Source organism: Oncorhynchus gorbuscha, linkage group LG24, assembly GCF_021184085.1.
Source record: "Oncorhynchus gorbuscha isolate QuinsamMale2020 ecotype Even-year linkage group LG24, OgorEven_v1.0, whole genome shotgun sequence".
Lineage (NCBI taxonomy): Eukaryota > Metazoa > Chordata > Actinopteri > Salmoniformes > Salmonidae > Oncorhynchus > Oncorhynchus gorbuscha.
The window spans coordinates 42687296-42699315 of NC_060196.1; positions in this window are offsets into that span (position 1 = coordinate 42687296).

The window sequence follows — 12020 nt, forward strand, 5'->3', positions numbered from 1 at the left end:
ATCATCAGCAGCAAGAACGACATCATTGATGTATACAGAGAAGAGAGTCGGCCCGGGAATTGAACCCTGTAGAGGTCCGGACAACAGGCCCTCCGATTTGACACACTGAACTCTATCAGAGAAGTAGTTGGTAAACCAGGTGAGGCAATAATTTGAGAAACCAAGGCTATCAAGTTTGCCAATAAGAATGTGGTGATTGACAGAGTCGAAAGCGTTGGCCAGGTCGATGAATACGGCTGCACAGTAATGTATCTTATAATGACGTTTAGGACCTTGAGAGTGGCTGAGGTACACCCATGACCAGCTCTGAAACCAGATTGCATAGTGGAGAAGGTACGGTGGGATTCAAAATGGTCGGAAATCTGTTTGTGAACTTGGCTTTCGAGGACCTTAGAAAGACAGGGTAGGATAGATATAGGTCTGTAGCAGTTTGGGTCTAGAGTGTCACCCCCTTTGAAGAGGGGGATGACCGCGGTAGCTTTCCAATCTTTCGGAATCTCAGATGATGCAAAAAGATGTTGAACAAGCTAGTAATAGAGGTTGCAACAATTTTGGCAGATAATTTTAGAAAGAGAGGGTCCAGATTGTCTAGCCCGGTTGATTTGTAGGGGTCCAGAATTTGTAGCTCTTTCAGAACATCAGCTATCTGGACATGGGTGAAGGAGAAATGGTGGGGCTTTGGCGGGTTGCTGTGGAGGGTGCCGGGCAGTTGATTGACTCTGTAATGTTGTTACCATAAAGGCTCTCTAATGTTGTTACTATAAAGGCTCTTAAATGTTGCCATTATAAAGGGCTCTGTGATGATGTTACCATAAAGGCTCTGCAATGTTGTGACTATACACAGCGCTGTAATGTTGTTACTTACAATAATGGCACTGCATTGTTGTTACTTACTATAAAGGGCTCTGTGATGATGTCACTGTAAAAGGCTCTGTTCAGTTGTTACATAAATTCTCTGTAATGTTGTTACATAAAGGCTCTGTAATGTTGTTACATAAAGGCTCTGTAATGTTGTTACTATAAAGGCTCTGTAATGTTGTTACTATAAAGGCTCTGTAATATTGTTACAATACAGTATTCTCTAATTATCTCACTACAAAGCTCCGTAATGTTGTCACAACAAAGGGCTCTGTAATATTTTTACTATAAAGGACTGTAATAATGTTAATATAAAGGGCTCTGTAATGTTGTTACTATAAAGGCTCTGTAATGTTGTTACTATGAAGGCTCTGGAATGTTGTAAGTATAAAGGGCTCTGTAATGTTGTTACTTACTATAAAGGGCTCTGTAATGTTGTTACTATAAAGGACTCTGTAATGTTGTTACTATAAAGGACTATGTAATGTTGTTACTATAAAGTCTCTGTAATGTTGTTACTATAAAGTCTCTTTAATAATGTTACTATAAAGGACTATGTAATGTTGTTACTATAAATTCTCTGTAATGTTGTTACTATAAATGCTCTGTAATGTTGTTACTATAAATTATCTGTAATGTTGTTACTATAAAGTCTCTGTAATGTTGTTACTATAAAGTCTCTGTAATGTTGTTACCATGAAGGCTCTGGAATGTTGTGACATAAAGGCTCTGTTATGTTGTCACTAAAAAGGTACGGTATGTTGTCACTATAAAGGCTCTATAATGTTGTCACTATAAAGGGCTCCGTAATGTTTTTACTATAAAGACTCCGTAATGTTGTCACTATAAAGTCTCCGTAATGTTTTTACTTTAAAGACTCTGTAATGTTGTCACCATAAATTCTCCGTAATGTTGTTACTATAAAGTCTCCGTAATGTTGTTATTATAAAGTCTCTGTAATGTTGTCACCATAAATTCTCTGTAATGTTGTTACTATAAAGGACTATGTAATGTTGTTACTTTGAAGGACTCTGTAATGTTGTTACTATAAATTCTCTGTAATGTTGTTACTATAAAGTCTCTGTAATGTTGTTACTATAAAGTCTCTGTAATAATGTTACTATAATGTAATGATATTCGTCTGTTGTTTGAAGTGAGTCAGACCGAAATGCAGCGTGTAGGTTACTCATGACTTTTAATGAAGAAAATAGCGGTACATGAAATAACTGAAAATACGAAAACAACAAACGAGTGAAACTAATACAGCCTATCTGGTGACTAACACAAAGACAGGTACAATCGGCCACGAAATACAACGCGCACTCAGGCTGCCTAAATACGGTTCCCAATCCGAGACAACGAGAATCAGCTGACTCCAATTAGGAATCGCCTCAGGCAGCCAAGCCTAACTAGACACACCCCTACTAATACACACTCCTAATTAATACAAACCCCAATACGAAATACAACATATAAACCCATGTCACACCCTGGCCTACCCAAACATATAACAAAAACACAAGATACAATGACCAAGGTGTGACAGAACCCCCCCCCCCCTAAGGTGCGGACTCCGGGACGCACCTCAAGAGCATAGGGAGGGTCCAGGTGGGCGTCTGTCCATGGTGGCGGTTCTGGCTCGGGACGTGGACCCCACTCCATAAATGTCCTAGTTCCTCCCCTTCGCGTCCTAGGATAATCCACCTTCTCCGCCGACCATGGCCTAATAGTCCTCACCCTGATCCCCACATAACTGAGGGGCAGCTCGGGACAGAGGGGCAGCTCGGGACAGAGGGGCAGCTCGGGACAGAGGGGCAGCTCGGGACAGAGGGGCAACTCAGGATAGAGGGGCAACTCAGGATAGAGGGGCAACTCAGGATAGAGGGGCAACTCAGGATAGAGGGGCAACTCAGGACAGCGGGGCAGCCCGGGACAGAGGGGCAGCCCGGGACAGAGGGGCAGCCCGGGACCGAAGCAGCCCGGTACTGAGGGGAAGCCCGGTACTGAGGGGAAGCCCGGTACTGAGGGGAAGCCCGGTACTGAGGGGAAGCCCGGTACTGAGAGGAAGCTCGGTACTGAGAGGAAGCTCGGTACTGAGAGGAAGCTCGGTACTGAGAGGGAGCCCAGTACAGAGAGGGAGCCTAGTACTGAGAGGAAGCTCAGGCAGGTAGTAGGAGAGGAGAAAGGCTCTGGCTGCGCTGAACAGGCGAGGCGCACTGGACGCGCTGGGCCGACTGGGAGCACTAGTGGCGCTGGACAGACAGGAGACTCCGGCAGCGCAGGAGAGGAGAAAGGCTCTGGCTGCGCTAAACAGGCGGGAGACTCCGATAGCGAAGGAGAAGAGAACAGCTCTGGTTGCGCTAAACAAGCGGGAGACTCTGGCAGCGCAGGAGGGGAGAAAAGCACTGGCTGCGCTGAACAGGCGAGGCGCACTGGAGGCCTGGTGCGTGGTGCTGGAACTGGTGGTACTGGCGCGAGGACACGCATAGGAAGCCTGGTGCGGGGAGCTGCTACCGGAGGACTGGTGTGTATAGGTGGCTCTGGATAGACCGGACCGTGCAGGCGCACTGGAGCTCTTGAGCACCGAGCCTGCCCAAGCTTACCTGGCTCGATGCCCACTCTAGCCCGGCCAATAGGAAGGGCTGGTATGAGTCGCAGCTGGCTCTGCACCCGCACTGGAAACACCGTGCGCTCCATAGCATAACACGGTGCCTGCCCGGTCTCTCTAGCCCAACGGTGAGCACAGGGAGTATGCGCAGATTTCCTACCTGGCATAACTATTCTCCCTTTTAGCCCCCCCCAATAAATTTTTTGGGGTGACTTTCCGGTTTCCAACCGCGTCGCAGTGCTGCCTCCTCATACTCACGACTCTCCGCTTTAGCTACTTCTATTTCCTCCTTGGGACGGCGATATTCTCCCGGCTGCGCCCAGGGTCCTTTTCCGTCTAATATCATCTCCCAAGACCAGAAGTCCTCATATTGCTGCTCCTTACAATTAACAGGGAGAGTAGGCTCAGGTCTGACTCCTGACTCTGCCACTCTCTCTCTGCGCTTTCCCCCGTTACCTACGGTTTTCGCTCTGTATAGCCGTGCTTTCCTTTTCGATTCCATCCGTGTATAGCCCTCTTCGAATTGCTGTAGGGAATCCCAGGCGGGCTCTTGCACTCGCTCTGGGTCGGCCGCCCACCTGTCGATTTCTTCCCACGTCGTATAATCCCTGCTTCTGCCGTCCATATCGTCCTCCTTTAGCTCCTGCCAGTTCACACGCTGCTCGGTCTGTGAATCGTGGTGGGTGATTCTGTAATGATATTCGTCTGTTGTTTGAAGTGAGTCAGACCGAAATGCAGCGTGTAGGTTACTAATGACTTTTAATGAAGAAAATAGCGGTACATGAAATAACTGAAAATACGAAAACAACAAACGAGTGAAACTAATACAGCCTATCTGGTGACTAACACTAAGACAGGTACAATCGCCCACGAAATACAACGCGCACTCAGGCTGCCTAAATACGGTTCCCAATCCGAGACAACGAGAATCAGCTGACTCCAATTAGGAATCGCCTCAGGCAGCCAAGCCTAACTAGACACACCCCTACTAATACACACTCCTAATTAATACAAACCCCAATACGAAATACAACATATAAACCCATGTCACACCCTGGCCTACCCAAACATATAACAAAAACACAAGATACAATGACCAAGGCGTGACATATAAAGGACTATGTAATGTTGTTACTATAAATTCTCTGAAATGTTGTTACTATAAATTCTCTGTAATGTTGTTACTATAAATTATCTGTAATGTTGTTACTATAAAGTCTCTGTAATGTTGTTACTATAAAGGACTCTGTAATGTTGTTACTATAAAGGACTATGTAATGTTGTTACTATAAATTCTCTGTAATGTTGTTACTATAACGTCTCTGTAATGTTGTTACTATAAAGTCTCTGTAATGTTGTTACCATGAAGGATCTGGAATGTTGTGACATAAAGGCTCTGTTATGTTGTCACTATAAAGGTACGGTATGTTGTCACTATAAAGGCTCTATAATGTTGTCACCATAAATTCTCTGTAATGTTATTACTATAAAGTCTCTGTAATGTTGTTACTATAAAGGACTCTGTAATGTTGTTACTATAAAGGACTATGTAATGTTGTTACTATAAATTCTCTGTAATGTTGTTACTATAACGTCTCTGTAATGTTGTTACTATAAAGTCTCTGTAATAATGTTACTATAAAGGACTATGTAATGTTGTTACTATAAAGTCTCTGTAATAATGTTACTATAAAGTCTCTGTAATGTTGTTACTATAACGTCTCTGTAATGTTGTTACTATAAAGTCTCTGTAATGTTGTTACTATAAAGGACTCTGTACTAATGTTACTATAAAGTCTCTGTAATGTTGTTACTATAAAGGACTCTGTAATGTTGTTACTATAAATTCTCTGTAATGTTGTTACTATAACGTCTCTGTAATGTTGTTACTATAAAGTCTCTGTAATAATGTTACTATAAAGGACTATGTAATGTTGTTACTATAAAGTCTCTGTAATAATGTTACTATAAAGGACTCTGTAATGTTGTTACTATAACGTCTCTGTAATGTTGTTACTATAAAGTCTCTGTAATAATGTTACTATAAAGGACTATGTAATGTTGTTACTATAAATTATCTGTAATGTTGTTACTATAAATTATCTGTAATGTTGTTACTATAAAGTCTCTGTAATGTTGTTACTATAAAGTCTCTGTAATGTTGTTACTATAAAGTCTCTGTAATGTTGTTACCATGAATGCTCTGGAATGTTGTGACATAAAGGCTCTGTTATGTTGTCACTAAAAAGGTACGGTATGTTGTCACTATAAAGGCTCTATAATGTTGTCACTATAAAGTCTCTGTAATGTTTTTACTATAAAGACTCTGTAATGTTGTCACCATAAATTCTCTGTAATGTTATTACTATAAAGTCTCTGTAATAATGTTACTATAAAGGACTATGTAATGTTGTTACTATAAATTCTCTGTAATGTTGTTACTATAAAGTCTCTGTAATGTTGTTACTATAAATTATCTGTAATGTTGTTACTATAAAGTCTCTGTAATGTTGTTACTATAAAGTCTCTGTAATGTTGTTACTATAAAGTCTCTGTAATGTTGTTACTATAAAGTCTCTGTAATGTTGTTACTATAAATTCTCTGTAATGTTGTTACTATAAATTCTCTGTAATGTTGTTACTATAAAGTCTCTGTAATGTTGTTACTATAAAGGACTCTGTAATGTTGTTACTATAAAGGACTATGTAATGTTGTTACTATAAATTCTCTGTAATGTTGTTACTATAAAGTATCTGTAATGTTGTTACTATAAAGTCTCTGTAATGTTGTTACCATGAAGGCTCTGGAATGTTGTGACATAAAGGCTCTGTTATGTTGTCACTATAAAGGCTCTATAATGTTGTCACCATAAATTCTCTGTAATGTTGTTACTATAAAGTCTCTGTAATGTTGTTACTATAAAGGACTCTGTAATGTTGTTACTATAAAGGACTATGTAATGTTGTTACTATAAATTCTCTGTAATGTTGTTACTATAACATCTCTGTAATGTTGTTACTATAAAGTCTCTGTAATGTTGTTACTATAAAGGACTCTGTACTAATGTTACTATAAAGTCTCTGTAATGTTGTTACTATAAAGGACTCTGTACTAATGTTACTATAAAGTCTCTGTAATAATGTTACTATAAAGGACTATGTAATGTTGTTACTATAAAGTCTCTGTAATGTTGTTACTATAAATTATCTGTAATGTTGTTACTATAAAGTCTCTGTAATGTTGTTACTATAAAGTCTCTGTAATGTTGTTACTATAAAGTCTCTGTAATGTTGTTACCATGAATGCTCTGGAATGTTGTGACATAAAGGCTCTGTTATGTTGTCACTAAAAAGGTACGGTATGTTGTCACTATAAAGGCTCTATAATGTTGTCACTATAAAGTCTCCGTAATGTTTTTACTATAAAGACTCTGTAATGTTGTCACCATAAATTCTCTGTAATGTTGTTACTATAAAGTATCTGTAATAATGTTACTATAAAGGACTATGTAATGTTGTTACTATAAATTCTCTGTAATGTTGTTACTATAAAGTCTCTGTAATGTTGTTACTATAAAGGACTCTGTAATAATGTTACTATAAAGTATCTGTGATGTTGTTACTATAAAGGGCTCTGTAATGTTGTTACTATAAAGGGCTCTGTGATGTTGTTACTATAAAGGACTATGTAATGTTGTTACTATAAAGGACTCTGTAATGTTGTTACTATACATTCTCTGTAATGTTGTTACTATAAAGTCTCTGTAATAATGTTACTATAAAGGCTCTGTAATGTTGAGACTATAAAGGGCTCTGTAATATTGAGACTATAAAGGCTCTGTAATGTTGTTACCATAAAGGGCTCTGTAATAATGTTAACATAAAGTCTGTGTAATAATGTTACGATAAAGTCTCTGTAATAATGTTACCATAAAGTCTGTGTAATAATGTTACGATAAAGTCTCTGTAATAATGTTACCATAAAGTCTCTGTAATAATGTTACGATAAAGGCTCTGTAATGTTGAGACTATAAAGGACTCTGTAATAATGTTACCATAAAGTCTCTGTAATGTTGTTACTATAAAGGACTATGTAATAATGTTACCATAAAGTCTCTGTAATGTTATTACTAGAAAGGGCTCTGTAATGTTGTTACTATAAAGTCTCTGTAATAATGTTATTATAAAGGGCTCTGTAATGTTGTGACATAAAGGCTCTGTTATGTTGTCACTATAAAGGCTCTATAATGTTGTCACTATAAAGGGCTCTGTAATGTTACTATAAAGTCTATGTAATGTTATTACTATAAAGGGCTCTGTAATGTTGTTACTTACTATAAAGGCTCTGTAATGTTGTTACTTACTATAAAGGCTCTCTAATGTTGTTACTATAAAGCCTATGTAATAATGTTATTATAAAGGGCTCTGTAATGCTGTGACATAAAGGCTCTGTTATGTTGTTACTATAAAGGGCTCTGTAATGTTGTTACTATAAAGGCTCTGTAATGTTGTTACTTACTATAAAGGCTCTCTATTGTTGTTACTATAAAGTCTCTGTAATGTTGTGACATAAAGGCTCTGTTATGTTGTCACTAAAAAGGTACGGTATGTTGTCACTATAAAGTCTCCGTAATGTTGTTACTTACTATAAAGGCTCTCTATTGTTGTTACTATAAAGTCTCTGTAATGTTGTTACTATAAAGTCTCTGTAATGTTGTTACTATAAAGTCTCTGTAATGTTGTTACTATAAAGGACTCTATAATAATGTTACTATAAAGTCTCTGTAATGTTGTTACTATAAATTATCTGTAATGTTGTTACTGTAAAGGCTCTGTATTGTTGTTACTATAAAGGACTCTGTAATAATGTTACTATAAAGTCTCTGTGATGTTGTTACTATAAAGTCTCTGTAATGTTGTTACTATAAAGGACTCTGTAATAATGTTACTATAAATTCTCTGTGATGTTGTTACTATAAAGTCTCTGTAAAGTTGTTCCTATAAAGTCTCTGTATTGTTGTTACTATAAAGGACTCTGTAATAATGTTACTATAAATTCTCTGTGATGTTGTTACTATAAAGTCTCTGTAATGTTGTTACTATAAAGAGCTCTGTAATAATGTTACTATAAAGTCTCTGTGAAGTTGTTACTATAAAGTCTCTGTGATGTTGTTCCTATAAAGGCTCTGTAATGTTGAGACTATAAAGGACTCTGTAATGTTGAGACTATAAAGGACTCTGTAATGTTGTTACTATAAAGTCTCTGTAATGTTGAGACTATAAAGGCTCTGTAATGTTGAGACTATAAAGGGCTCTGTCATATTGAGACTATAAAGTCTCTGTAATGTTGTTACTATAAAGGCTCTGTAATGTTGAGACTATAAAGGGCTCTGTCATATTGAGACTATAAAGGCTCTGTAATGTTGAGACTATAAAGTCTCTGTAATGTTGTTACTATAAAGTCTCTGTAATGTTGTTACCATGAATGCTCTGGAATGTTGTGACATAAAGGCTCTGTTATGTTGTCACTAAAAAGGTACGGTATGTTGTCACTATAAAGGCTCTATAATGTTGTCACTATAAAGTCTCCGTAATGTTTTTACGAAAAAGACTCTGTAATGTTGTCACCATAAATTCTCTGTAATGTTGTTACTATAAAGTCTCTGTAATGTTGTTACTATAAAGGACTCTGTAATGTTGTTACTATAAAGTCTCTGTAATAATGTTACTATAAAGGACGATGTAATGTTGTTACCATAAAGGGCTCTGTAATAATGTTAACATAAAGTCTATGTAATAATGTTACCATAAAGTCTGTGTAATAATGTTACGATAAAGTCTCTGTAATAATGTTACCATAAAGTCTCTGTAATGTTGTTACTATAAAGGACTCTGTAATAATGTTACTATAAAGTCTCTGTGATGTTGTTACTATAAAGTCTCTGTAATGTTGTTACTATAAAGGACTCTGTAATAATGTTACTATAAAGTCTCTGTGATGTTGTTACTATAAAGTCTCTGTAATGTTGTTCCTATAAAGGGCTCTGTAATAATGTTACTATAAAGTCTCTGTAAAGTTGTTCCTATAAAGTCTCTGTATTGTTGTTACTATAAAGGACTCTGTAATAATGTTACTATAAATTCTCTGTGATGTTGTTACTATAAAGTCTCTGTAATGTTGTTACTATAAAGGGCTCTGTAATAATGTTACTATAAAGTCTCTGTAAAGTTGTTACTATAAAGTCTCTGTGATGTTGTTCCTATAAAGGCTCTGTAATGTTGAGACTATAAAGGCTCTGTAATGTTGAGACTATAAAGGGCTCTGTCATATTGAGACTATAAAGTCTCTGTAATGTTGTTACTATAAAGTCTCTGTAATGTTGTTACTATAAAGGCTCTGTAATGTTGAGACTATAAAGGGCTCTGTCATATTGAGACTATAAAGGCTCTGTAATGTTGAGACTATAAAGGGCTCTGTCATATTGAGACTATAAAGGCTCTGTAATGTTGTTACTATAAAGTATCTGTAATGTTGTTACTATAAAGTCTCTGTAATGTTGTTACTATAAAGGCTCTGTAATGTTGAGACTATAAAGGGCTCTGTCATATTGAGACTATAAAGGCTCTGTAATGTTGAGACTATAAAGGGCTCTGTCATATTGAGACTATAAAGGCTCTGTAATGTTGTTACTATAAAGTATCTGTAATGTTGTTACTATAAAGTCTCTGTAATGTTGTTACCATGAATGCTCTGGAATGTTGTGACATAAAGGCTCTGTTATGTTGTCACTAAAAAGGTACGGTATGTTGTCACTATAAAGGCTCTATAATGTTGTTACTATAAAGGGCTCTGTAATGTTGTTACCATAAAGGGCTCTGTAATAATGTTAACATAAAGTCTATGTAATAATGTTACGATAAAGTCTCTGTAATAATGTTACCATAAAGTCTGTGTAATAATGTTACGATAAAGTCTCTGTAATAATGTTACCATAAAGTCTCTGTAATAATGTTACGATAAAGGCTCTGTAATGTTGAGACTATAAAGGACTCTGTAATAATGTTACCATAAAGTCTCTGTAATGTTGTTACTATAAAGGACTATGTAATAATGTTACCATAAAGTCTCTGTAATGTTATTACTAGAAAGGGCTCTGTAATGTTGTTACTATAAAGTCTCTGTAATAATGTTATTATAAAGGGCTCTGTAATGTTGTGACATAAAGGCTCTGTTATGTTGTCACTATAAAGGCTCTATAATGTTGTCACTATAAAGGGCTCTGTAATGTTACTATAAAGTCTATGTAATGTTATTACTATAAAGGGCTCTGTAATGTTGTTACTTACTATAAAGGCTCTGTAATGTTGTTACTTACTATAAAGGCTCTCTAATGTTGTTACTATAAAGCCTATGTAATAATGTTATTATAAAGGGCTCTGTAATGCTGTGACATAAAGGCTCTGTTATGTTGTTACTATAAAGGGCTCTGTAATGTTGTTACTATAAAGGCTCTGTAATGTTGTTACTTACTATAAAGGCTCTCTATTGTTGTTACTATAAAGTCTCTGTAATGTTGTGACATAAAGGCTCTGTTATGTTGTCACTAAAAAGGTACGGTATGTTGTCACAATAAAGTCTCCGTAATGTTGTTACTTACTATAAAGGCTCTCTATTGTTGTTACTATAAAGTCTCTGTAATGTTGTTACTATAAAGTCTCTGTAATGTTGTTACTATAAAGTCTCTGTAATGTTGTTACTATAAAGGACTCTATAATAATGTTACTATAAAGTCTCTGTAATGTTGTTACTATAAATTATCTGTAATGTTGTTACTGTAAAGGCTCTGTATTGTTGTTACTATAAAGGACTCTGTAATAATGTTACTATAAAGTCTCTGTGATGTTGTTACTATAAAGTCTCTGTAATGTTATTACTATAAAGGACTCTGTAATAATGTTACTATAAATTCTCTGTGATGTTGTTACTATAAAGTCTCTGTAAAGTTGTTCCTATAAAGTCTCTGTATTGTTGTTACTATAAAGGACTCTGTAATAATGTTACTATAAATTCTCTGTGATGTTGTTACTATAAAGTCTCTGTAATGTTGTTACTATAAAGGGCTCTGTAATAATGTTACTATAAAGTCTCTGTAAAGTTGTTACTATAAAGTCTCTGTGATGTTGTTCCTATAAAGGCTCTGTAATGTTGAGACTATAAAGGACTCTGTAATGTTGAGACTATAAAGGGCTCTGTCATATTGAGACTATAAAGTCTCTGTAATGTTGTTACTATAAAGTCTCTGTAATGTTGTTACTATAAAGGCTCTGTAATGTTGAGACTATAAAGGGCTCTGTCATATTGAGACTATAAAGGCTCTGTAATGTTGAGACTATAAAGTCTCTGTAATGTTGTTACTATAAAGTCTCTGTAATGTTGTTACCATGAATGCTCTGGAATGTTGTGACATAAAGGCTCTGTTATGTTGTCACTAAAAAGGTACGGTATGTTGTCACTATAAAGGCTCTATAATGTTGTCACTATAAAGTCTCCGTA